Source organism: Gopherus evgoodei, chromosome 5 (assembly GCF_007399415.2).
Source record: "Gopherus evgoodei ecotype Sinaloan lineage chromosome 5, rGopEvg1_v1.p, whole genome shotgun sequence".
Classification (NCBI taxonomy): Eukaryota; Metazoa; Chordata; order Testudines; family Testudinidae; genus Gopherus; species Gopherus evgoodei.
Window position 1 is genome coordinate 77,499,011 of NC_044326.1, and position 24,904 is coordinate 77,523,914.

Sequence of the window (24,904 nt, forward strand, 5' to 3'; positions counted from 1 at the left end):
GCAAAAAAAAAGCACATACAGTGGTCACTTAAAATCAGCTTTTCAGTTTGCCTTAAGTTCTTCTGAGGTTTCCTCAGCTGGAGGAACAGAGCATGCTGAGTGTATTCTTGTCATTATTACCCTAACTTATTTACAGCAGGGGATGAGTTGAATGGGGTTTGGGAGAGTGAAAATAATGGAAGTGGGGGGTGGGGAATGGAGAGAATTTGTTAGAGAAGAGTGGTCACTCTGTCCCCCATAATCACATCAGCTGAGAGGAGGTCATAACTCACTGCAGGGAGACAACTCCTAAATCCTGTCCAATCAAGTAAGCTCTCTCTCTCTCTCTGTGTGTGTGTGTGTGTGTGTGTGTGTGTGTGTGTGTGTGTGTGTGTGTGTGTGTGTGTGTGTGTGTGTGTGTGTGTTCAAACTACTCTTTCCCTTCAGCTTGAGGCAATATACCACTATTTCAGAAACTAATTTATTACTCCTGAGTAATATTTCACTACTGCTGGACTCTGAGCCAGCCCATATTTGTGAGGAATGAAATGACAATTTAGTATCTATGCTACACACAAACAAAAGATACAATTCATGATGTTGAATTGTGTGTTGGAATTAACATTGTTTTCTAGTTCGGTTTACATTACATAAATTTATTTTTTACTTTTATTTACAACTGAGAGATATTACACCTTTGCTATTCTTTGTAACAGTTTATGAGCATATAATTTGAAGCTGATGTTATTTCTTTTAAATGTTGACTCTCATAACCAGCACTCATTAGTAGCAATACCTCCTATAGTACAAGAGTGTCATCTAGTGAGTGGTTTGGGTGAGAAACACACAACTGAATGGCCATATGGCATCAGATCCTCAAAGTAAGTAGTATGTTGTTAATGGCAACACCCATGCATCTTTAAAAAAAAAAATTTATCATCACTTTGCTCTAAAATAAAAACACAACTGTTTGACAAATCTGCCATTAAAGAGAAAAAACAGAAGGTGAACTTTAATAAGTGATTCAGAGTTTAAAGGTTTCAGAGTAGCAGCCATGTAGTCTGTATCTGCAAAAAGAACAGGAGTACTTCTGGCACCTTAGAGACTAACAAATTTATTTCAGCATGAGCTTTCGTGAGCTACAGCTTGGATTTTAAAGGGTAGTTACTTAATTTTTAAAGCAATATGATTTATTTCAACTATAATCCAGAATTTCCAAACTCTGATGGGATCCTACTCACCAGAGTGGAGCCTCCTCCTGGCAGACTCAGGGATTAGCTCTGTCAGCTAGAGCAGCCTCTTCTGCTGACCCATCTCAGCCCAGGAACTCCAGCCTCCTTTTCGTGACTTGGCCCTCTGACTGTGCCACCATCTGTGTTTCTCCCTTCCTCCAGGAAGGGAGAAATCTCTGTTCAAATCCTGCCACTTCCTCACAGGTAAGTGGAGGTGACCCAAGCCTGCCCACTACTCCAGCTCAGGGATCCTGTGGATAGCAGTAGTCTTCTGCACTTCTTTAATCTCTGCTTCTCCTGTTTCCTGGGCCACTTCCCCATTACCCCAGTATCTTCTTTGCCCTTTTCTCTCGGCCTCCAGCCAAAACATTCCAGGAGGAGCACCCTCAGTCCCTACCAGCAACTGCCCTGGTCCAAGGTGCTACCTTCTTGCAGCCTGCAAGGAGTACAGTCCTCTATTTTTGGGCTCCTTGCAGTAGCTGCCTCTGCTCTGACCTACAAGCTCCCTTTTTATGTGAGCCCACTAGGCCCTGATTGGTTGTTCTGTGCAGCCTTCCTCCAATTGGCTGCTTCCTGCTCAGCCTCTCTAGGCTGCTTGGAGGACTGACCCTCCACGGCTCCTCTCTGAGACAGAGTGTGGCAGGCCCATGAGACTTCCATTAACCCCTCTTCTTCTGTATGGAGTGAACACCTCGTCACACAAACTTAGATGCCTATATCTATATTTAGGTGCCTATTTTAGAGAGACATTTTAATCTTTATTTAGAAGCTGAATTTTAAGCAACCAGGCTTAAATTTTGGCCAAGAAAAATATGGAACTAATCCAAAGCTGATTGAATTAATGGGATTAGGCCTTGCAAGAAGGGGGCAAGAAGGTAAACTAGAGAGAGGAATAAGAGTATCTCCAGAGTAGTTTTTAATAAATGTAATATGTGAAAATGTTACCATTTATAGAGCGCCTTACATTGGAGGGTCTGATATCTATGTACAAATATTAATTAATTGAGCTTCCAACTCTCTTGAAGTAGAACATAATTATACCTATTTTGCATATATGGAATATTTTGCCCTTGGAACCGGGTATAAATGTAAATTGTATCCACTTAGTCTCATTTACAGTACTGAAGCATTGTGAAAGGGCCTTAGTGTAAGCGGGAGTCAGTACCCAAATATCTTGCCTTTGCCACACATTTGTGAATCAGCAACAAATATGGGAACCGAATCCTGGAGCCCTTGTAGGTTCTAACCATGAGACATGAGTCCATGTAAAACTGTTAAAATGAAAACACTAGCAGCAATGCTAAGGCCCTCCCCATCTTTAGGGAGGCCCAAACATTCTTAGAACTGCCCATGCAACAAAATGAACAAGAAAAATGGAAATATGATGCCCTTAGAGTATTAGGGAAGGTATTAGATTGTAAAAACATTGAATACATCCTGTAGATTTTAAAAAAAGATTAAAGATGCTTTAATTGCCTCAAATAAGCATTTAATTTAGATACGAAATGTATTCTTAATGTTATATTTTTAAAAGAACACTTATTAAGCTTTATTAGACTTCTAATCTGGACAACTAAGTAAAATTTAATTATAGTAAAATTAAATTCTTAGCTGATCCATTTAAAGTGATACCCATGCCTGTTATTATCTAGATTGTGAGGCTAGTTCATCTGCTTCACTTCAGCTGTTCTTCTATGTTCTCACTATTTGTAATCATTCCCTGGCCCTATTTCTAAGTTCCTTTCAATTACAAACTCCACTTCCAAATGCTGTCATATTTTCTATTTCTGCTTATCTTGCCTAGCTGTTCGAAGCTGTTCCTCCTTTTCTGACACATCTGTTATCATTCTCCTTCCTTTTAGCCAATTATGCATCACTTTCTTTTTCTTTCAGTTTTGTGGAAATAAATAGCGCATGAACACGACAGCCATTAAATAACAGAAACAGGATTCAGGAAGAGATTCAGCCATGACTATCCTTTTAACTTGCCTAATCAATAATAGGAGAAGATTCAATAAAAAATACCTTGTGAAGCGTGTGGAGATCTATATTGTGCAAGTCCAGAAGTTTGTGATACAGGCCAGGCAAATTATTCAATATAAAACTTTTTTTTTCTGGTCATCTGGAATGTATCAGATATTTCAGTGTTGACCACAGTCACTTAAATATTAAGACAAACTGGTAATTAGTCCCGAAGTGTGGGCCTGTGATCATTGGTTCCCAGAAGTTTTCTACACTATTGTTTGATTATCACATCAAAACTCCTTTTCTGAGTCATATGCTTTTCCTTGGCTATACATTTTCCTATCATTCTGTTGCTGTAATGATCATATTTCTGTTAAGTTTAGGTTGCACTTTAGCTCCTTATGTGAGACATTTTTTTCCCTAGGAGAGCTGTCAAAATCCTCTAATCATTAAGCATGCTAGTCAGTATTTTGGTAGCATAATAAAAATCATATTCTACTTTTCACTTAATAGATGGTTCCCAATCTGCCAGCATTTGAAGTCAGAATTATTCTACATTAGGTCAAGTAATTATGACTCTTCATTCTTTTCATGCATTATTCATTAAGGGGATTATATATATATGTGGTAAGGACATCCATTTGAAAAGGACTACACTTTCCGTACATGGGATCCCAGATGGAGGAATGCAGACATCCAGTATTTTATGCAGACTTTCTCCATCTGTTTTCTTCCTGGGAATAATACAGAGACATTATGCTCTCATCACTGTTCTGCTATGGGAGTTCAGTAACTTTAATCAATAATACGAAGATAATCCTAGCCCTGGATGTCGAAGTGCCCAGACTGCCTTGGTATAAACTTAAAAGGAAAAACTACTGAATTATTTTTTGCCCTGGTAGAATGAACATTTGTGGACATGGAGAATGTTATGTTTTTTTTTGGAGAATAAAAAAAACAAACCCAAAAAACTATAAATTAGAAAGCAAGGCTTTTGACCTATATAACCATGCTAGGGAACCAAATAAAACTCCCAAAACAGTTTATATGGAACTAAATTGATAAGAGATTGGTTCCCTTGATAACCACTGAGCTCACAGAAAGAAAAGGAGGGAAGGATAAGTCTGAGTTCAGGGATTTCCTAATCTTGTGTGGTCTGGGATGCAGTTGTCAGGGAACCTTTTAAATGCTCTAGAATTAGAGCAGTGAACACCCTGCAGCATATCACTATACCAACAATGACCCATCGGCCACTCAGAGAGAAACAGTCTCAGGCCACCCTGAAGATATCTGGAGGGAGGAAGCATGCCACTAGGCCCCAAAGATAGGCCACTACCATAAGAAATGTACAGAGCACAGAAGACTTAAGAGCATGTTTAGACTTTTCCATCTCCCTCCTTCAAGAAGATTCCAGTGGTCCCTTCAGGCCTTACAATCTATGGATCTGAAATTTGACTCAGGTTTTGTTCAAAGGATCTGTATGTTTTCTTGTTTAAATTGAACCACTTCACTCACGCCTAATTACTAGTCCAGTTTTCTTCACTGGGTTTATTCTGAGCCTCAGTGGACCCTCTTCTTTTTTCACTCCCTGTGATTTCAAGGCCATGTGCTACAATGAATATTGTCTCACTGAGGAGGTTTGGATTTGGCTATCACTCAGCTGTGTTCTTGGATTAGCCATAGAAACCATAATGCTGGACAACAATGTAAGCTGCTCATGCAAGGCTGAATTCATTGCCTCCACACCATATTGAGCTTGCACCAGCAAAAGGACAATCTTAATTTTAAAATCTGATACTCTGTATATTCGCATAGAGCACTAAGGTTAGATCATGAGACCAGCCATTATATCATCAGTGAGCCCCCTTTTATTGTCATTGAACCCTATATAGTAATAACACTAATACATATACACCACTACCTTGATATAACGCCACCCAATATAACACGAATTTGGATAAAACACGGTAAAGCAGTGCTCCGGGGTGGAGGGCTGCACTCTCCAGTGTATCAAAGCAAGTTCAATATAACACAGTTTCACCTATAATGCTGTAAGATTTTTTGGCTCCCAAGGACAGCGTTATATCAAGGTAGAATTGTATTTTCATTTCATCACACTTGATTGTTCAAATTTAATTGCATGAAGTGAAGTTCATGTGCAATTAAATCTTCACATCTCTTTAGAGCTAATTCAGATCCCTAGTTTTGACTTCAGATCAAATCAAGTCAAACTTATACCAAAGGGAGGCTTTCTGTACCCCTACCTCCATTGTTCCTGAAGAGGGAAAAAAAAATATGCACATTCATCCCTGCTTTGGAAGCCAAAAGTTCCTATAGTAATGCAAACATGCATTAGAACTAATGGAGGAAAAAGTCCAGAAACTGATACAAAGGAGTGTAAAATCAATAAGCCAGACACAGAAATCAAGTAAATAGAAGTATTCACTGCATTAAATACAAAACAATCCACTCATTCAAAATGTCAAATCTAAAGGAGCCCTTGCCCACAGTTGACAACCATGTAACAGTATCTTGCAATGTAAGAACTTTGCAATCTGATTTGCACACATAGTAACATGCCCTGCAGTTACCTTTCAGAATTTGAGAGGATTGTTCCTGTCATTCCTCTAAGAGGCCATCAGAGCACTCTCGACTCTTGGAAACTTCATTTTGTCTATAGCGAAGAGACAGAGAGAAAAATGTTTCCAACTTTGGCAGAGGATTTAGAGCCAAAGTCTGCCCTTTTTGTGTAATCACAATGGTGCTATGAAGGAGATGGAGAATCTAGTCTGTTGCCTCAAAGAGAGCATAACAGAAATATAAATGATTATAGCATAAGTTAGCAAGCTAATCTAATGTGAAATTTGGTAACTTCCAGTTTTTTAAATAAAAGCCAGAAAGGCTATGTTTATCAAGTGCAGCTTGGTTTTCTTACTGCAGGAAAAGATACACAGGTTTGAAGAGCAGTTGAATTCCTTTCAGACTACATAACACCTCCAATCAACCACAGTGCATATGAGAAATGAGCGCATGCATTTAAAAAAATAGCTGGTTCTAGCTCAATTCATGTAAAACGGAGATGATAGTATTAGGAAGAGGGAAGCACTCCAAGGAAGTATCTAAGAAGACAGTGACCTCTTCCTCTATCAAGGATGTCTAACCTCTGATCATCAGATTATTACTTACTAATGTATAGTCTTATGATTTTACTGGATTCATCACTGCTTGTAGACAGGGATAGCAACAGGTGCTAGAAATGTATATTTCCACCTTCAGCACACTATCCTTATTCCTCCTGGATGACGCCTCATTAACCACCATGAATTGTATTTTTGTCTCAGCCAACTACTACAGCTCACTCTACTGAGGAATAAAGGTAAAAGAGACACGGAAACTCCATCCTGTATGCCACACAGCAGCTAGAGATGGTTGGCAAGGGGGAACATTTTTTCCCACAAAAATTCACGAAAAGTTTGTTTTTATTTTTGATTGAAAGTTTTCTAATTGAAATGTTTTCATATCGAACATTGCAGCAGCCAGCCTGTTGCACAAGAAAGCTAATGTAGTGAACACTCCAGAGTCCTGCATGGTCTATGGATTCTACATTTGATTCTGGAAACTCCTTGATGTTTGGTTTTAATCTTGAAGGTCCTTAGCTGGTCCCTTGATCATAATCTTAATTACCACCTCCTCATCCTGCTTTACATTAAGGCAAACAATTGTTCACCCTTCCTACTATTGAATTTACAAGGGTTTTCCATGGAAATTCTCCTGTTAACAGCTCAAATATGCACCAAGACTGTTTTTACTAGTTGCATCGTTCAGCTAAAAATTTATTAATCTTTTAATTCCCCCAAAACATACATGCACACCAAATCAATAGTAAGTGAAATAAGTTCACCTTCATTTCTTAGTTCATCGTGAGGATTTATATTCTAGTAATACTGTAAAGTGACTATGCCTGACTGAGCCAAGAAAGCACTTACTTCACAGAAATAAGTGATTCAAAAGTCCTTGAGCATCACTTCTACTTAAAGCACATCTTGTGCTACTGGTCCTTAAACAAGCATTGAAAGAAGGAACTTGTGTGCCAATTTCACACTTTTATACTGAATACCACATAACACATTGGCACTTTGGAGTCTTTTTGCTTTTTATTTCTTCTAGATTAGGTGACCAGTTCCTCTAGAAAATCGAACACAGATAATTACTTTGGACCCCACTTGAGAGAGTAATGTGCATAGTTGGACAACCAGTACAAAAATTGGTTATCTAACCCAAACCAACTGTTGAATGCTTTTGTGAGTAAAAAAACTCAACCATTTTCATTTGTATCTTGAAAAAAAAATGTTTGCATCAAATTATAAGGTAATTATGGCATGTTGTGGCATTTGAGGAGAGTGGCTCAACCAGCCTATCAGAAAATGCTTTGACAATGAAGGGCACATTTTAAACTTTGAGTCATTAATTGTGTCCACAAAACTTGTCTATTCACAAGTCAAAATGGTACGTTTACATGTTGAAACATAGGGTATGTGGCTGTAATTACCCAGGAGGCAGATGTTGAAACAATTACCTTGAATAGCACCTTCACTCACAGGTAGTCCTATATAACTTGGAGTAAGGTGTTGTTAAATTTGAATAAGATTATCATGATTTGGCTTTATTTGGACAGTCAAATGAACATTTCTATGTGTAGATTAGGACACATTGGGCATCATACACTTCTCATCAAGTCATTGGCAAAACTCAGATGGAATTCAATGGGATCAGCAGGAGTGGGATTAGGAAGACTAACTTCCCATCCTTTGAATGTACCAGGGACATTAGTTTTATCTTCTAGGATTAACAAAATTTCATTTTATTTCTGTGGCTGTTTTCTCAAAACAAGATGTCATCCACATGGAGGGGTAAACTGAAATGAGTTTCTTACAGCCAAAGCATTAATATCTTGTGAATTGCTAAGTGAAGCAGGGATACCCTCTCCCCACTCTGTCTTTTTACTCTCAGTAATGTAATCTTTTTTTAAAAAGGCACCATTGGTCCATGAATATGCTGATGGAGAATTGTAAATCAGTTTCAGATGCTGAATGAAAATATTTCTCAACCTGACATATTTGAAAACCAACAAATAAATACTCTTACCTGACACAGTCAAATGTTGTATTCAATTTTTTTTTCCCAAGGAATTGGGAGGTCACAGAAGATCAAAGAGCAATATAATTTCTTAAAGCCTTTTGGCCAGGGCAAAAGAGTGAATGACTAACCTTTTTCTAGTCTCAAAGCATTCATTTTAGAATCTAATAAACTGTGCCAGTAAAATAAAGATTTAAGCTGGAAATTCTTCTATTTGAGGGATCTTGACCAGCATGTATAGATAAAGAAATCAATGTTCCTGAAAAGAAAATAGGGAAACCATTAGACACTGACCAAAGAAATCTTTATACTAGAGATTCAAATATCCATAAAATCTGTATGTATTCAACAGTCGGTTTGACCATAAGCAGTGAAAATGGCTTGGAAAGGTTTTAAATACTGTACACTCGGATCTGAGAAGTTTTTAAACACCACTTAATTAAAAACATTATTTTCCTAGTTTAGACAAGGCCTAAGTGAGTCCAGTGGCCATGCAGTTCCTCTCTTGCCCTCGCTCTCTGCTCAACTACAAGCCTCTGACTGCCAGACGCTGGGACTGGACAACAGGAGATGGATCACTTGATAAATTGCCCTGTTCTGTTCATTCCCTTTGAAACACCAGGCACTGGCCTCTATCAGAAGACATGATGCTGGGATAGATGGATCATTGGTCTGACCCAGTATGGCTGTTCTTATGACTTGGATTAATTGTGCATGCTTGGTAGTTCCATGGGAAATGAGCAGTCTGTCAACTGCCAAGCTGCCACAAAGGCAGTCAGCACAGTGACTTGATTTCTAGCACCAGACAAGCTAAAAACCAAGAATTTGGTTAACTCTTATGAACTGTAACTCCTTAGGAAAATCAGCCAAGTGATGCTTGTATGAAAAAGTAATAGTCAAACATAGCTGAAGAAGTTGGAGAGGGAGATTTATTTTCCAATACTGACACACTTTGAAATTAGCAGAGCATTTCCAGAATGACTGATTTGTCTGAAATATCAGACCTGGTTGATGTATACTGTGAATTTTTTATTTTAGTTGAGTTAGTAGTCCTTGCTGAAAATTGACTGAATATCTGGCCTTGTGATGAAACAATACCAAGAACTAGAAGGGCTATGCTTCTGGTATGAAATTGAAGTTAAACACTTTATGAAACATGAACTTATATAAATAATTATGGTGGCTTCCTAGCTGTACTTATTCCATTTCCTTAAACTAGATTCTCTTACTAATTCCACCACTGCAAAGCCAAATCAAGAGAATGACTCCAATTTTACAGTGTTGGAAATTATAGTTGATCAGAAAAAATCATCAAAATTAGTTTTCCCATTCACCTCAGAGGGAAACAAATACTGAAATGGTGAAATTTCCTACAAAATGGAAATTCCTAGATTTAACCAGTTCTAATAGAAATAAGGGCAGATTTTGTATAATTTAATCTAAAATGACTTTTAAGGAAACAGTAGGAAAGCTTTCAGAGGAACCAAATGAAATTAAGGAAGAATTTCAAGTTCCTAACATTTATCGATAATCTTTTTAAAAGAAAATGCGGCATGAGAAACCAATTGTAATCAGAGTGGGCAGCTGACTAATGGACTAGAGACCCATTTTTGGGTTACCACAAAGTCGATGGAATTTCTCTCCCCATGAGAAATGTTGGCTTACTTAAGTTATAAGCTTTGAAGTAACAGTAAAATGTTGTTAGATCTAAATAACCAATTAATATAAACATAGACTGAAAAGGGCTATATATAATAAGAACATAAGAATGGCCATACTGGGTCAGACCATGGTCTATATAGCCCAATAGACTGTCTCTTGGCAGTGGCTGGTGCCAGATCTTCAGAGGGAATGAACAGACCAGGGCGATTGAATGATCCATCACCTAGCATCCAGTCCAAGCTTCTGGCAGTTAGATTTATAAACTCCTAGAGCATGGGGGTTTCTGTCCTGACCACCGTGGCTAATAAACATTGATTGAACTATTCTCCTTGAACATATTAATTTCTTTTTTTTAGCCCAGTTCTACTCCTGACCTTCTCAACATGTCCTGGCAATAAATTCTGCAGGTTGATTGTGCGTCGTGTGAGGAAGTACTGCCTTATGTTTTGTTTTTTAAACCTGCTGCCTATTAATTCCATTGGGCAGAAAATAAAAGATATCTTCCAACCACTTCTACCCCTTGGAGCCTTCATCTAAAACCAAGTTTGGTCTAAAATGAAACTTCTGTCTCAGCTTGACATTTTTATTTTGGTGTTTAGAAATCTCACTAGACAGATTTTATTCTAAAAGATCTAATCTAAAAATAGAGTTAATTATCAAGTTATATTAATTAATAATGCTGCTTGTAGCTTTCTGTTGTTTGGAAGGCAAGAGTTTGTTTTCTAAACATCTACAGATTAAACTAGACTTTCATTTGCTGCATATGAAATTAGACTGCTCCAGGTGTCGAATATCCTAGCATATATTACAATTTATCTCCTTTACTGTTACAGAGTTGTGTAACGTCTGGGAATTGACTGATGAACTGTTCCCGCTGTCATTGCTTCAGTGAATTACTCTATAGTCCTTTGTGCCAGTTTAAAACCTCTGAGCCATGTTTGGCTGTCAGACTGTAATGATTTTACAGTTTGGATGTTATATAAGGGTATTTTAGTTTGGCTTAGCTTTGTTTTAATCTGTTCTATTTCAGAATGATAGTGTGAATAAAATGTTAAAACAGATATTTTAGGCGTGCAATCTGTCACCATCAAACTGACCCAAGCAAGAATTGTAATTGACATTATTTGCTAAGGAAAATGCAATCTGACATTCATTACTGCATCTGAGAATACAGATGGAGTACTACTCTATCAACTCTTAATCAGTTTCTAATGCATATCAACTCTAGATTGATTTATGCATGCTGGTGGTGCTGAGATATATAATAATGTTCCTTTCAGATGGAAGATGTTTCAGATGTCAGTGGCTAGAATTTGGTACAATCACTGATTTCTTAAACAAATCACGTTGTCTTAGGGCTTTGAAGACCGACAAACTGCATTCTGCAGTACTGCTAGGCAATTTTATTCTCCAGTGCTTCCTGTTTATTAAGAGCAAAAGTTCTACAATTTAAAATGCTTTTGTCTGTTTGAAATATAATACTCATATTCCCTCTTTGAAAGGATTATTACATGCTACTGGACTTTATTTTCTTTCTAAACAGATGATGAAATGTGGTTCTTCAATTAAGTTAGCATTCCATTTTTTTTCATATTCAGAATAAACAAAAGTAAAAACTCGTATGTCTATCAGCATTAAAAAGATGTCTTTGTTCTTCATGTTCAACTTTTGTTAAACATAGTTAAAAACAAGTGCCATGCATTCTAGATTAAAATAAATAAGTTTTGCTAGGCTGGCCTGGAGTGAAAAAGGTAATAAATACAGATATGTTTTGTTAATTAAGTTCTGTGCAGGCACAGAAGAAAAACTGGTCCCAGTATTATTGTGGTTTTTGTCCATTCTATGATCAGACAAGATTTGTTCTGATAGTCATCTTCAGGAGTTTCTGGGGGAGGGGGAAAAGAGAGATGGTGTGCATGCTAAGGAGCTAAGACAGAGGAGGTCCTGGAAGGAAATGCTGGTGATATCTCAGTGTCCTGTGTGAGCTTGATTTTTTATTTATATTGTGTTATTGTTTGAAATGCACAAGAAGGTAGAATTAAAATGGCACAAGAAGCTTTAATTGTTGCATGAGAGGTTTTCTTTGCAAGTATAATGTATTTTAATATAGGGTTTATTTTTGCACGGCATAAACTAGATTGGATATCTCTAAATATAGGGATAGAGGAAACATTTTTCAAAAGTGTGAACAAAAGTGTTATGTGCACACACATTTAAACATGCACAGCGTATGTGGGAAAATGACTCCTGTCTACTTTGGGTGTATGCAAATATGTACAAGTACTTTTCAAAGTCTGACCCATAATAAATATAAATAAACACAGAAGATGTGGAGTAAGGAAGCCAGCACAGGGAGCAGTGAGAAGAGAAAGAAGAAGCTGTAGTTATATGCTCAGAAAGTCCACCAATAGCCTTTTTCTGGGGTGATAAAGAATAGGAATTATGCTCCTGATATTGATTCTGGCTGGCCTTGCTTTGAGGTGCAAGAGAGTGGGTAGGTACTGGCACATTCCTCTACTCTGAAACTTTTCAGAGACTAGGCAAAATCTTAGCTATAATGCCACACCAGCCAGCAAAACTCAGGCTGCTCATCTGCTGTTACTCCAAAATATAGCTCAGGCTCCAAGCCTTTGGTAGTCAGGGTGGAGCTGAAGAGGAGACCTTTCATGATCCCTGCAGCCTCGTTTACATGCAACACTTCAGCTGGCATGAACAACCAATATTGACAGGAGGGTCAAATATGTGATGGTCATTCCAGATGAGTGTTCCTGCCAAGACAATGGTGATAATGAAATAATGCCTTTAGGCCTCTGGGAGCTGAAATGTTCTTTCTGAGGAGCAGAATTATGAATTCTACTCCAGGATTCAGTCTTCTCACTCTTAGCTGGATTTAATTTTTACTGCCACACGATTTGATTGCAAACATAATTTCAACTACTGTTAGGAACATTGGGTATGCACCAGTTTCCAGGATTTATAATGGAGTGTGGCACTCAAAGAAACCTGCATATGGAATTAGTTCTACTTTGAATAATCATTTCTCAGGATGGTGTTTTACCTTCATCTCCACAATTCTGCTATTAGACTGTGAGTGGATGGTATTATAGGAAACTTTACATCTTATGTTAGAGGCAGAATTATCAACAGCATCTCTTATCAGGAAAAAAAAAGCATATCCAACAATTGAGTCGGTGGGGTCTGATCCTAAGTCACTGAAGCAAATGGCATACTTTCCAGTGTGAAGTCAATGGACTGGTTATGTGGGCTTTGGATCAGGCACTTGGAGAAAACATCCTCATAGGGGAGAAAACACCTTTAGCTGAACATAAAATCTTTCATTCTCGCTCATCTCAACCAAATTACAGGTCTAACCTTTCAAGGTGCTTACTGCTTCCTATAAAGCCCTCATCTCCTAATGAGATCCTGTATACTTGTAAGATTTCATTCAGAAATGCAATTTAATGTGGACTTAAATCCCATTGACTTCAACAACTGTCTTACTGAATGGGTGCTGTTTTTTAACGTGCACACACACACAGGGTTTACACAACATTAATGTTTAAAGAACAAATATTCCATGAATTTCACGTAATAGCAGAATGAAAAAATCCAGAGAGCTACTAAATGAATATTTTTGAAAAGCAACCATTTTGTTATGAACTATAATTTTTAACAAGAGTACTTTTTGCACAACAATACATCAGGAAAATGCTTTTTTCCCCTTTAAAAGGTGTATACTCAACTAGACTGATATATTATTGAAAGGAAAGATGGAACTTTGTACATCTACAAAGGGAAATGTAATTTATTTTAATTATTTCAAATTTCTGGTGCAAGTACACATTTTTACCCATAGCATTTTGTTGGTATTTCCAATGTGTTATTTAGTAGGAGTTAGTACACTTGGATTTTTACAGCATTTATAAAAATACTAAATGCACTTATCTCAATGAGTTGAACTCTACCTGTATATGTATATATACTAAAGATAAAAATATCAGAGGGGTAGCCGTGTTAGTCTGGATCTGTAAAAGCAGCAAAGAATCCTGTGGCACCTTATAGACTAACAGATGTTTTGGAGCATGAGCTTTCGTGGGTGATAACTCATGCATCTGACGAAGTGGGTTATCACCCACGAAAGCTCATGCTCCAAAACGTCTGTTAGTCTATAAGGTGCCACAGGATTCTTTGCTGCTTTTAAAGATAAAGAAGCATGCATGCATACATATATGTATTTGTGTGACTCAGAATATTGATATAAAGTTGAAATACATAGAAAGATTACATACTCTAAACCAGTGGTTCTCAAACTTTTGCAGTGGTTACCCCTTTCACATACCAAGCCTCTGAGTGTGACCCCCTCTGCCCATAAATTAAAAACACTTTTTTATATATTTAACACCATTATAAATGCTGGAGGCAAAGCAGGGTTAGGAGTGGAGGCTGACAGTTTGTGAAGCCCAATGTAATAACTTCATGACCCCCTGAGGCGTCCCGATCCCCAGTTTGAGAACCACTGCTCTAACCTTTCCAAACTGCATTAATAAAGACACTTCGGAAACATTTTGAGAACCATCTCTATGTTGATATATAGCTGAAACTGGCTTATAATGAAAATTGCTCAACCATAAGTACAGCTTTGCCCCGCTTGACACTGATATTGTATACAATCGAGTATAGCATTTATCTTGTAACAAATTGTTGATTTGTTCATTATAAATAGAACTAATATTACCTGGAAAAACCCTGACACATCAATTTACATAGCTACTGAAGGGAATGCTGCTTATTAATTATAAGCTTGCCTTTAGTAGTTTTCAGTTGGCAAGTAAAGTCCCAACAAGTATACTATTACTTTTAAAGGCATCAGTTTAAAAAGCAGTTCTCTACAAAATGTTCAGAAACCTGACAATAGTCTTGGCTTCATGTTAGTCATAAAGTTACTGGCACATAATACCGTTGTGTCAAATGAGTGCATATACATTAATTTTTTAGGCATATTTGACCAACTCCTATATATCATGGCTAAATAATAACAGTCTAAAGCCTGAATTATCTTCTCCACTGGATACATGCAGACGATGACAAGACAAATAATGTCCAAATAGGTCCAGGAAGCATCTAGGCCTAAGAAGTATCATCCTCCCACTGAGGATCCAGAAACCCCTTCCTGAGACTGACACACAGCTGGGACTGTCCATTTTCTAGATGGAAAACAACCCGTCTGGAGTGGTTGCAAACTGTCGATGACTGATTTGCAGTATTCTCCCCCAGCACATAGAAAGTGAGTATGGAGCATTAATGTTGATGATAGCAGCATTGACGTAAGCTGAATACCGCTGCATGGTTTCCTCCCCTTGATGAGAGGAAGGAAAGGGCATGGGGTGACAGCCACTATGGTATACAAAGTTATACACTAAAAAGTTGTTTGCAAATTCAGGTCCATTTCTTATAATAACCTTGCTTTGACCTACTTGTAAGTTATGTCACAGATAATTTGGTCTGGTGTTTTATTATTATTATTGTTATTATTTTATTTTCAAAATAACATGGCACATTTATTATATAGGTCTGTAATATCACGATCAATGGTCTTATCTCGTGTCTAGCTTCACTGTTCCTGAAATTTTTGAATAACTATCAAAAATTTACAGTTCCTTGCCTTGTCCCACTGGAATTTATTGTAGATCTTCAGTGTTTCTAGGCTTTTCACATGCAGTAGGGTGAAGATTTCACCCTCTTTGACTCTGAATTATCACGTACTTAATGGCAAATTTAGGAGCGCTACAATCATCTTCCCCAGTTCTCGGCTGCCTCTCCTTTCTGAAGGATTCAAATGTCTTTCTTTGCTCCATCTTTGCAAGACATCCCTTTTCTGGGCCTACTCATCACGAGTAGGAGGAAGTCATAGCCCCAACTTCACCCTGACCCCAGTTTTTCTGGGGTGATAAAGAATAGGAATTATGCTCCTGATATTGATTCTGGCTGGCCTTGCTTTGAGGTGCAAGGGAGTGGGTAGGTACTGGCACATTCCTCTACTCTGAAACTTTTCAGAGACTAGGCAAAATCTTAGCTATAATGCCACACCAGCCAGCAAAACTCAGGCTGCTCATCTGCTGTTACTCCAAAATATAGCTCAGGCTCCAAGAGCCTTAATTAAACCCAGAGGTTTTAACATAGTCTTCAATTGATGCTGTTGGTTCCAGCTGTTTTCTATAATTGTTGAAACCACTTCCAGCATTTCTTGGCAGAAAAAGACTTTTATGGTTTTGTTTGTTTAATTGTTGTAGTAGGCTCATCACACATGCAGGCATTGTTTTGGTGTCTCTGAACAAAGTCACTCCTGATGCTACATATCATGTGATGTGGTTTCTTCATCTCAAAAAAAGATATACTGGCATTAGAAAAGGTTCAGAGAAGGGCAACTAAAATGATTAGGGGTTTGGAGCAAGTCCCATATGAAGAGAGATTAAAGAAGCTATGACTTTTCAGCTTGGAAAAGAGGAGACTAAGGGAAGATATGATGGAGGTATATAAAATCATGAGTGGTGTGGAGAAAGTGAATAAGGAAAAGTTATTTACTTGTTCCTATAATATAAGAATTTGGGGCCACTAAATGAAATTAATGGGCAGCAGGTTTAGAACAAATAAAAGGAAGTTGTTCTTCACACAGAGCACAGTCAACCTGTGGAACTCCTTGCCTGAGGAGGTTGCGAAGGCTAGGACTATAACAGGGTTTAAAAGAGAACTAGATAAATTCACGGAGGTTAAGTCCATGGCTATTAGCCAGGATGGGTAAGGAATGGTGTCACTAGCCTCTGTTTGTCAGAGGGATGGCAGGAGAGAGATCGCTTGATCATTGCCTGTTAGGTTCACTCCCTCTGGGACACCTAGCATTGGTAACTGTCAGTAGACAGGATACTGGTCTAGACGGACCTTTGGTCTGACCCAGTATGGCCATTCATATGTTTTTATCAATAGCTCATTTGATATCTACTTGCAAATATACTCATTAGTCCTTAACAGACACTGAAGGTTCATATTACTTACATACATAAACTAGCTCAACTTCTAGGTAATTTTAGGACCAACATTAATATAATTCTACTAGATAAGACATTTGCAATTATTTAATATAAGTATGACCTACTAGAATACTTAACTTCCATATAGCTTATGTCTAGTTGACTTTATGTAGACTTTTCTTCTGACACTGGTTACTGCAGGCTGTGACTACCTGATATATCAAAAACTATGATATAGACCTGTTTAGCAGAATGTCTGCAGGTGTCTGTCACCAGTGTCTCAGTATCTACTGCAAGGTGCTGAAGAGATGTCCCACGAAATCAATGCTGCCTTTTAAATATTTCCCACGAAGACTGTGCCTGATATCAAAGTTGTCCCATAGAGAAGGAGAGACAAGAAAGGGAAAACTTGAGGCCCTTCTTAAGGATGAATTTCTCCTTCAATGCAAAGAGAAAAATTATTACACGGGGATATAAAATTATATTTCCCTGCACTGATTTTTGTGCAGCTGGCTCCTTTCTCTGTATCTCTACCATATATCCACCTATAGGATTTCTGCTTTTGGAAATCAAGTTCCAGATACAGAAGATTATGCAGTTCATTCAGCCATATCAAGATCTTATCACCGATTTTTAGGAGCAGATTTCAAGTTCTAAGCAAAGTCATATGTATCCGACCCTTCTTGGTGAACAGAAATGAAGATGAATGTATGTTGATTGGTATGTCAGGATTGGTATGTCAAAACGAATCTGGATTTCCCTAGGAATAGAAGATTGGTTTGACAGTAAAAGCTGAGAAGTATATAACCAATTAATCTAGAAAATCTTGTTTTATTTCACATGCAGAGTTTTTTATGTTGACTGCTCTCTCAGATATCTGAAGAAGTTGGCAAGGTTTTTTATTTAGTGTTCAGCAAAGCAAAACAAGAAATAGTCAATAGGACAGGTTACTCTCATATTACCAGATTTTCACCTCAGAGCTCCCCATTTAAGGAAACACCAATTGGGAGCCTTTGGTTCTTTGTAATGTATTTTGACTATATCTTTGAATAATGAATACTCATAAATGGTAGTGGTATCCAAATCACACAATACTATCTCTAGTCCCTGGTTGGTGGATTGAAGCATTTACAAACAGCAGGAAGGAAATCAAATGGGTTGGGAATATTTAAACATACATTTTAAAATGTGAACACACACAAAGGACCACAATAACCTAAAAGCAAAAATTTGCTTGGGCATTAAATTAATGTTTGTTTGTCCAGCTCTAGTTCTGAGCATTTTGAGTTAGGCCATAATTCTATTGTTTATACATTAAGAGGGAGGTTTCATTTTCTGTCATTCCACTATACGGTTGACATGGTTGAGTTCAAGCCTCAAAATTGCACTTGCAGTGAAAACATGCAGCTCTTCTGCGGTGTTTTTTTTGTTGTTTTTTTTGTTTGTTTTTTTTAAGACACTTTGTAGTTCATTTAAGCAGGGGGTCTGGGTGCTAAAATTTGCACTTTACATTAACTTAATTAAAATTAGATTTATTGGATTCATGCAATTAAAAAAATTATTTTACAGTATAATCTAATGGATTAATTGATTTTTGATTAATTGAATATTTGGTTTCCTTTTACATGTAAATGATGACCTCTGGTTGGTAGATGGAAAAGTGCATCCACATAAAAGAGGATAATACTCAAGTATAATATTTATCTTATGGTCTAAATTCTGGCCTTACTCGTGTGAAACATATTGTGGTAGGTGAGAAAATCTGGTTGGAGAAGTGAGAGTGGCCAGTTGAAGGGGCCTTAAGTAATCAGAACTATAGCATTCACTTCACAATGGATGCTATAATACTTCAGCTGACATTGCTGGAAATTTTCACAAGGTAAACATGACAGCTGTTTACAACTTGCAGACAAAGTACTGCATGCCATAGCACCTAATGAGCTGATAGGACTTTGACAACCTGACAGTATCTGTGAAAGCAGCTATCTAGTCAGATACCCAAGAGGAAAGGTATGAAGAGATTGATCTGAAGAACAGGGAAGGACAAAGATGGTCCAACATCTTTTTTTTTCTTTATGTATATTTTGTTTGTCTCTTAAACTAATTGTTGCAATTGTGGTAAATGTTTTTAATGAAGCAGGGTACATTCTCAATAAATTGTGATGGGTCACATACTTGAACTTTCAATCTCTTTCCCAAGCAAAAGACCTAAAAATTTAACTAAAACAAGCTGGCCTGAGACTACAGTAAAAGGATTATAGGATCCAAATGAATTTTTAGTTAAAATACACACTGTCATCACAACACGCCTTTATTCTAGTTCTGTGGTTTGCTTTAATCAGGGTGAGCATGTAGAACTTTATCCAAAATTACTATTTAATTTTCTAAACTTCTTAAGTTCAGAAAGTTAAAATGCCTGGGTTGTCTCATGACACTACTAATTCTTGCTTGTTTTATCTGGACTGGAAATACTCTGAGAGCAATTTATTGTAATATTTTTGTGCATATAGCATCTGAAAAAATAGTAAAATTGCCTTAGGCCCTGATCCAGTGCTAAGAACTATGGGGGGAGGAAACTGGTGCCCATTCAGGACTCCCACTGAATTCATGTTTCTCACTGAAAGATCAGAAACTTAATGTGCTTGAACTTTAAGAAGAGTTTGAGTATGATTCAACTTAAATGCGGTCTTGAGCAAAGATTTAGGTCAATTATTTTCTTTGAAAGAGTCTTCCAGATCATATGATTTAGTATGTCAACTTGTAAATCACACCTGGGATTGTAGTATAGACATGCTCCTAAACTGACAGGAGTATAAGACTGTATTCTGGTAGTATACAAGACTAACTAACATGCCAAGCAATAGTTTAAAGAGACATAACATTCTAACCAAAGACGGTCTCGGGTCACAAAGTTTGGATCTAAATTTTGACTATCTCCAAGTGCACGGGAGTTCAGATCTGGACAAATCCATTATACAGATAGAGCCATTTATGAGAACGGGATCCAGGTTTGGATTGCAAGCCCCTAAAGATCAGACCATTGACATTTGGCATTTTGTTTCAAGCATAATTATTATAAAACCTTTAAAATTATATTTTATGTTCTTTACATGGGGAAATGAACATTAAATATATTCTCCTATATTTTCCAATTAAAATATCTGTTTAGGTTTGGCTGCACTTGCACGCAATACAGGGATGATTGGGCTGTCTCAAAAAGAAATACAAGTAGCCTTGAACAGGATATAGTGGTCAGCCAAAATCCTTCTATCATACAGAAGAGAGAACCCAGGGATATACCAGGCTAATACACTAGGGCCTGTGGGGATATGGGAAAAATGACTTGACTATTGAGGAAGGAGACACTGATAGTTCCCAAGGATGTGTGCACTCTGTGGTATGTACATGCTGACGCCTTCATTTGCTGTTGAAGGAAACAGCAAAGAAAAACCCCTCAGAGAACTGAATCATGTTGCCATGTGAATGCTGGCTCTGTTGTAGCTGCCATTTTCTCTCATCCTCACTGTGCACAAGCCGTTAGAAACTTTAGGATTAATCCAAAGGCTGCTTAAGTCAATTAGAGCCCTTTAATCATCTTCAATAGGCTTGGCTCAGGCCCAGAGGCAGGACTTGACTGTTACAATTTATTTCATATCTACAATTTATTTCTGTGTGTGGCTGGGTGGCAGATCATTTAAAAAAAAAAAACAATAACACACGTTCATATGCTAAGATGCCTATATAATGGGGCACACAAATGTCTGTGCAAGGCAGGAAGGGGTTAATGGGCTACTAAAAGCCCAATGAGTTCAAATTGAGAAGGAGGCAGACTTCCAGGAAGGGGCTTAGAAGGAATAGCCCTGTGAAGTTGGAGGGAGCAAGAAGAGAGAGAGAGAGAGAGATTTCTAGTGCCCAAGTTGACCAGATTTTTTGGAGGAATGGGAAGAAATTAGGTTTGTGTTGCTTCATACTTGGTTTTGACTCCATTCCCCAGGAGGGGTAGAATTGTAAGTGACCTAACCAGAGTCTCCGCAACCCAGAAGGAGTTAGATGCTGGGTAGAGCAGCAAAAAAAAAAGAAGCTGGGAAACTGAAGCTGAGTGGCTGCGGCACCACACAATTCTCCAAGGATCTGCTCTGTAAGGTTGTGCTATAACAACCTGTTTAAAATTGCTGTAAGAAAATAATTTCTTGAAATTTAAGTTTTCTAAGGGATCTGAAAAATCAGATTTTTACTGTTCTATCCAAACTCTCAAAAGCATATGTTGATGTACAGCACAAGTAGCTGGTGTGTACCTCGTAGCACACAACCATCAAGCAAAGAAAGTTCATCTCAAACTCTAAAATAAGGCAGCAAAACTGGGTCAAGGTTTTTAGGGTTACTGGGCCATCTCGGGGAAGAAATATACTGCATTATAATCTCCCCTGGTTTCTGCTCATGCTAGCGAAATCTGTAGCGATTAGCTACTACATTCTCTTTTGGCACAAAAAAGTTCTTTAATGCAGTGAGTGCAGTCTCATATTTAATATCTGCAAGGAGAAAAGTGTAAAATATACACTGCCCGTCTGCTCCAAGGCAGTGGATTAACAAAACACGCTTTCTTTCTTCAGAAATCTCTGTAGCACTGATTGCAAGCAGATAAGTCTCAAACATATGGGTCCAGGCAGTAAAAGCAATTGGAGGCTCACCTGGGCTTTGCAGAAAGGGTTCAGGTGGGTTCAGAGGCAGAAGATCCAGCCTCTTCACGAAAATGTTGTATCAAGCAGGCAAGGTACTAACAAACTTCAACAAGACTTTAAAAATGAAGTGGAAATGGCTTTACCAAGCTGCTGCTGCACCCTCTGTAACTCTCTCTCTGCCTCCTCAACTCCTCCCCACTCCTTCCTGTTTCCTGTCCTTTCAGACTCCCAACAGTCAGTGCTCCCAGTTCTAATAATTTCAAGCAACATCTAAACAACACACAATAGTTACATAGAAGAGTTTGTAAGCAAGACAGAGAAGCATTGTTTTAATTGAAGGATTTTGAAGAATGAACAAATTAATAAAAACTGAAGTCATTTTATCAAGAATTCCTCTGGCTAAATGAATCAAACAAATTGGTTTTACAAAGAGTGTGTCTAACTCTAATACAGTAATGTTCTTGCCATTAGAATATTTTCCCAGTTGACATTTTGCTTGTGAAAAAACTGGGTAAAAACTAAATACACATTTAAAGGATTTTGAACGATATTAACAGGGTTTTCTTCAGATTTGAACAATGAAACCAATGGCAACGGCCAACTGTTTATGAAAAGGAAACTATGACAGTGAAAAAACCTTTTAAAACAATATTTATATAACTGCTGTAACTATTTAGGCCCCAATCGTGTGGTGATATCTGTAGGGTTAGACTCCTGCACTCATGCAAAACCTCATTGGTGCCTTATGGCTGCAGGTTCATAAATTACCATGGAGCTGATTTTTGGAATCAGAATGTTGTTTTGCAAATTTTTCTCTTTATTTGCCTATTGTTGATGTTTGTGTTTGAATAGGAGCTATCTCCTGTTTGATCTTGTAATGAAATTATAGTCCTGCATTTATAACAGTTTGCCAAGCAACTGACAGCAAAGTCATATGTTTTACATTATAAATTTGCTTTATATTACATGAGCAGGAAAGGATGGAAACAAAAAAAATATGAAAAGCAGTGAAAAAGTAGATAGTTGCATATGGCAGATGTATAGTATAATAAAAGGAAATGTACAGCCCCCCCCAACTATGAAAATCTCCCTTTTATGGAAAGCATGGGGACCCTAAATGAGTTAGAGATCTGAATTCTACTGAAATTCAATATGAGTTCTAACTCCCTTGGATCTGTTACTTCCCAGAACCTCCAAAGTAGTCCTAGTTTCTGCTTTGGTGTTATTAGAAACTTGTGCTGGGTAATTGCCAGAGTGTAACCAAATTTCCCATTGTTTTACCATGTAATTCCTGTTCCATTTCTCATAAGACATTGTTTTGTTTTTTGGGAGGTACTAGATGGAGAAGGGTAGAGCAATGGAATCAGATTATGGTATGGGACTGCTGTCCACTTTGTAACTACTCTAGTCAGGGTGACCAGATGGCAAGTGTGAAAAATAGGGACGAGGTTGGGGGTAATAGGCACCTTTTTAAGACAAAGCCCCAAATATCGGGATTGTTCCTATAAAATCGGGACATCTGGTCATGCTAACTCTAGTGCATCTGAGTAATGGTGGTCTGTGCCTTTAAGGGCTGAGCATCCCAGACAGAATCTGGGTAGGATCCGTGAAGCTCTTGTTGTGCATGGCCAGTTGAAACCAGACACAGAATACGGCAGAGTTCTTGCAAGCACCTTACGTTCTGAATGATCATTTAATATCACATCTGCTAATTTAGCATCTCTTGCTTCCCTTTTCCACTGGATATGTACAAATTGAACCTCAAAACTGGAGATGGTCACTGTGAAGAGACTAGTAAAATAAACAAGATAATTCTGGGTTATATTTTGAAAGATTACCTGAAGGGGCACAGATGCCAGTCCAGGGACGTGCCACATCTTCCCAGTTTGAAGTCCATGATGAATCAAAGCTGATCAGTACCTCATGGAAGATGCTTGGCTTTCCATGACTTAGAAAGGTGCAATATATAGAGTCAGGCAAAATCTAAATCAAAACTCAAACTAACAGAAAGACTGCAGCCCAATCTGGCCACGTCTGAAATATCCTTAAAGCCTCTTGCTTTAAAAAAAAAATGTGTGCAATAATCATAAAAGGTGCAGAAAAAAATGGCACAAGAAAATTTGATTGATACTAAAAGTTCTCTTCTGAACAATAGCAGGTTTTTTTTTCTTCAATCTTTTTCAGTTTGCCAAAGCTGCTGTGAATCCTTTCGATATTACTACGACTTCCACTTCAATTTGCTTTTCAGTTGCTAGCAATGCAGCAAATTAAGCTGTCTATTATAAAATCCATATTAGGTGGTTTATAATCACCTTTATAATTAAAAAAATAGAAGAAGTTGTTAGTCATTTGGTACAGAACAGTATAAAGTGATTGAAAGATACTTTATTCAGATGTTTCCTAAAGTGCTGTGTGTGAGCTTTTATTTATATATTACTGATATTGCGCTCTGTCCAGATCTTTTGTCATACAGAAACAAATCTAATTGTCCCATTAGAACTCAGTAAGATTCTCAAGAGATTATACACAGTCTTTCATTTCTGCATCATCATTATGAAAGTAGCTCAGATAAAAAGTGGCCTCATAATAATTTTAACCCTTTAGTGTCATATGTAAAATGTGTTGGTGGTGTCCTAATATGCTGTGTGATTTGACATCTCTGGTTGTTTATTTTCTGGTTTGCGGGAGATTGGTGGGTTTTCTAGGTTATCTACTGTTTCTAAAAAAATACATGAAAGATGCCTAGAACCCAGGATATGCACTGTGTCAATTCCAGGATATTCCAGAGGACACAAGGTGTGTGAGATAATATTTTATTATGAGGTAATCCCTTTTGGTCCAATAAAAGATATTACCTCATCCACCTTGTCTCTCTAGAACCCAGGATAGGGACTTTTTGCCATATAAATCTGATTAAATGTGTAGGTATGATGAGAGACTGAAAACACTGGGGTAACATGCCATGCTGGGTCTCAAAGGTGACTTAAAGCCTCTTAGTAACCCCCTCATCCAGAGCTGCTCAGAGGGCTAGAATGGCACCTGCTGCAAGGAAGACACCCTGTAGGTTCTGTCTAAGTTACAGCAGTCTCGCCAAGATGCCTTATGGACTGTAGCAGTGTTTGGATTCTCCAGTTATGTACGCTGTTTTTCCCCCAGAATACCTCCTTTCATTCCCAGGTCTGCCCCAGAACAGTCCTACACCTGGTCTTTCCAAGGGTATCATCAG